At 44.1% G+C, this 4,049-nt stretch overlaps 1 pseudogene; it reads left to right on the forward strand.

Annotated features, from left to right (window-relative positions):
- The first annotated feature begins 1,292 nt into the window (after positions 1-1,292).
- On the forward strand, positions 1,293-3,294 carry Rpa1-ps1 (replication protein A1, pseudogene 1; annotated as a pseudogene).
- Positions 3,295-4,049: the final 755 nt, after the last annotated feature.

Here is a 4,049-nt window from a genome sequence, read left to right on the forward strand (position 1 = left end):
AACAGATTCATGATGAATACAATGACTAGACCTAAATGTATTAGAAAATGAAATCAAAGGCCAGGAACACAAATGAAAATTATTTAAAACCAAGCACAGAATTAAGAAACGATGTAAACACAATGACACGTGCTCCACTATGTTCATCGCAGCCTTATTTATAATAGCCAGAAGCTGGAAAGAACCCAGATGTCCTTCAACAGAGGAATGGATACAGAAAATGTGGTACATCTACACAAGGGAATATTACTCAGCTATCAGAAACAATGACTACCTGAAATTTTTAGGCAAATGGATGGAACTAGAAAATATCATCCTAAGTGAAGTAAACCAATCACAAAAGAACACACATGGTACGTACTCACTGATGAGTGGATATTAGCCCAAAATCTTGGAATACCTAAGGAAAAAATTCACAGATCATATGAAGCTCAAGAAAAAGAAAGACCAAAAGATCTAAGACGGATGTTTCATTCCATCTTAGAATGAAGGACAAAATACTCACAGAAAGAAATACAGGGACAAAGAATGAAGCAGGGACTGAAGAAAAGGCCATCCAGAGACTGCCCCACCTGGGGATCCATCCCTTATGCAGCCACCATCCCAGTCACTGTTGCTGATGCCAAGAAGTGCTTGCTGACAGGAGCCAGATATGCGTGTCTCCTGAGAGGCTCTGCAGAGCCCTACTGATAGAGATGAGGATGCTTGCAGCTAACCATTGGTCTGAACAAAGAGACCCCAATGGAGAAGTTAGAGAAAAGACTGAAAGACCTGAAGGGGTTTGCAACACCATAGGAAGAACATCAATATCAACAAACCAGATACCACCAGATCTCCCAGGGACTAAACCACCAACCAACGTGTACACATGGAGGGACCCATGACTCCAGCCACATATGTAGCAGAGGATGGCATTGTCCAGCATCAATAGGAAGAAAAGCCCTTGGTCCTGTGAAGGCTTGTTTCCCCAAGGTAGGGGAATGCCAGGGCATTGAGGTAGAAGTGGGTGGGTGGAAGTGGAAACATCCTCATAGAAACAGGGGGAAAGGGAGAAGGGAGTATGGGAGAGAGAAGAAAGGTGATAACATTTGAAATGTAAATACTTAAATTATCCAAGAAATAATTTTAAGCCCAAAAAAAAGAAGAAAAAGAAGAGGGGGAGGAGGAAGAGGAGGAGGAGGAAAAGGAGGAGGAGGAGGAAGAAGAAGAGGAGGAGGAGAGGGAGGAGGAGGAAAAAGAAAGAAAAGATGTGAACAATTAAAATACCTTTAAAGGGATAGTGAGTTGTCTCAGTAGGTTAATGTACTTGCTGCCAAGACTAATGATCTGAGTTTAATCCCAAAAGGTACATGGTAGAATAAGAGAACCAACTTCCAAACATTGTCTTGTGACCTCCACATACACACACAAGTGTAAGAAGTGCAGAGAGAAGCTCAGGCAGTGAAGGAGTGTGAGTGCAGGAGTTAGCAGCGCAGCCATGGTAGGACACCTGAGCAAGGGGACCATTGTGACTACAATGCAGCAGGAAGATACATCCATAAAACCCATCCTTCAAGTCATTAACATCTGTCCCATTACTACCAGGGAATAGTCCACCCTGGTAATGACTGCTTATGAGTGATGCATTGAACATGCTTTCCTCTTTCATGTTGGCCATGCCACTGAATGCCCTGGTCATGGGGGGACAGCTGGCCAGCAGCTGTGTCTGTCAGGTCAACTGGTACATCGTCAACACCCTAAAGATGGAGGGAGTCGTTATTTTGATGGACTCGGAGGTTGTGGAATCTGCCGATGAAGTTGAATTAAAGATTGGGAATCCAGTGCCCTATATTGAAGAACATGGGCAGCAGCAAGTAGTCTCTTTCCCAGCCTCTGCAGCAACTCCACCAGCCAGCAAGCCCCAGTCGCAGAATGGGAGCTTGGGAATGGGTTCCACTGAGGCTTAACGTGCCTCAAAGCCATTTGGAAAACCTGCTGGAACTGGCCTGCTGTAGCCTTCAGGTGGGACCCCATTCAAAGCGGTGACCATCGACAGCCTCAGCCCTTACCAATTCAAGTGGACTATTTATGCCCGTGTCACTAACAAAAGTCAGATCTGTACCTGGAGCAATTCCCACGTGGAAGGAAAGCTTTTCTCTATAGAACTTGTAAATTTAAGTGGTGAAATCAGAGCTACTGCTTTCAATGAGCAGGTGAACAAGTTCTTTCCCCTTGTTGAAGTGAACAAAGTATATTACTTCTCAAAGGGCACTCTGAAGATTGCTAATAAACAATTCTCAGTGGTTAAAAATGACTATGAGATGACCTTCAATAACGAGACTTCTGTCCTTCCGTGTGAAGGTGGTCATCACTTATCCACAGTTCAGTTTGATTTCACAGGGATCGGTGACCTAGAGAGCAAGTCTAAAGACTCATTTGTAGACATAATTGGAATCTGCAAGAGCTATGAAGATTGAACTAAAATCACAGTGAAGTCTAACAACACAGAAATTGCTAAGAGAAATATCTATTTGATGAACATGTCAGGGAAAATGGTGACTATGATTCTGTAAGGAGAAGACGCTGACAAATTTGATGGTTTTAGGCAGCCTGTGATGGCTATCAAAGAAGCCTGAGTTTCTGACTTTGGTGGACAGAGCCTCTTGGTCCTATCATCTAGCCCTGTCATTTTGAATCCTGACATCCTAGAGGCACATAAGCTCTATGGATGGTTTGATTCAGAAGGCCAAGCCTTAGATAGTGTTTCCATCTCTGATCTCAGGAGTAGAGGGACTGGAGGGAGCAATACCAACTGGAAAACTCTGTAGGAAGCTACATCAGAGAACCTGGGCCAGGGCAACCAGTCGGACTGTTTCAGCACTGTGGCAACAATGGTGTTTCTTCACAAAGGGAACTGGATGTACCAGGTCTGCAATAAGAAAGTGAGTGATCAGCAGAGTGGGTCAATGCGAGAAGTTTGACGGGGAATTTCCCAATTTCAAATACTGCATGATCTTAACAGTAAATATTGCCAATTTTCAGGAGAATCAGTGGGTGACATGTTTCCAGGAGTCTGCGGAGGCCATCCTTGGGCAGAACACTGTGTACCTTGGGGAACTCAAAGAGAAGAATGAGCAGGCATTTGAAGAGGTCTTCCAGAATGCCAACTTTCGACCATATACGTTCAGGATCAGAGTCAAACTGGAGACCTACAATGATGAATCTCGAATTAAGGCCACAGTGATAGACGTGAAGCTTGTGGACTACAGAGACTATAGCAAAAGGCTGATTATGAACATTAGGAAGAACACATAATGTGAGCAAGTACCACTGGTGGGTGACCAGAAGTGGAAAGTAAAGAACAGAAATAGAATGGCTTCCTTCCCACCCCCACCCTGTGCAACAGCTCCACAATAATGAAGATCCTCTAGGAGAGACTGGCAACTTGTCGGGGCCCATCTTGAGACTCGGTGATAGGCAAATGACAATGTGCTCAGAGGACTGTGTATAAACTTTCAGCACAAGCTCTCGGCTGGCAGGTAGTGTAGCAACAGTCCCTCCTGTCTTCGTCTTTGTCAGATTAAATAGGGTATTGTTATCTTCACACAGGAATTATGTCACAGGTCATTGACCCTACTCTGGACAATGAGGTGAATTATATGACCTGAGTTTGCTTGTCTAGTGGTGGCACCTTTTTGTCTTAGGTTCCTCCTGGGGGGGAGTAAGAGTAGGGAAGAACCCAGGTGTTAAGAGGGTGTGTCTGCCTAGAATCAAAGGCTTGATTTTGCAGAGGTACCACATGATTGTTAATGCTTGGAATGGCAAAAGGGTAGAATTATTATGCAAAGGTCTATCGTTAATATCTGAATATCCTTCCTTCAGGGTCTAATAGGTTTAATAGACTGAGTCAGATGAATCTGATATTAATCAAAATTGTCTCTTCTGAGGACAGCTGCTAAGCGTTGGCTTGCTGTCCCCTAGGGGATAAGCAAACCCCAAATCGCATAATTTACCTCATTATCCACAGAGTGGGGTCAGTTACTTGTGACATGATTCCTGCGTGAAGATAA

This window comes from Rattus norvegicus, chromosome 18 (genome assembly GCF_021556685.1).
Source record: "Rattus norvegicus strain SHRSP/BbbUtx chromosome 18, alternate assembly SHRSP_T2T, whole genome shotgun sequence".
NCBI lineage: Eukaryota > Metazoa > Chordata > Mammalia > Rodentia > Muridae > Rattus > Rattus norvegicus.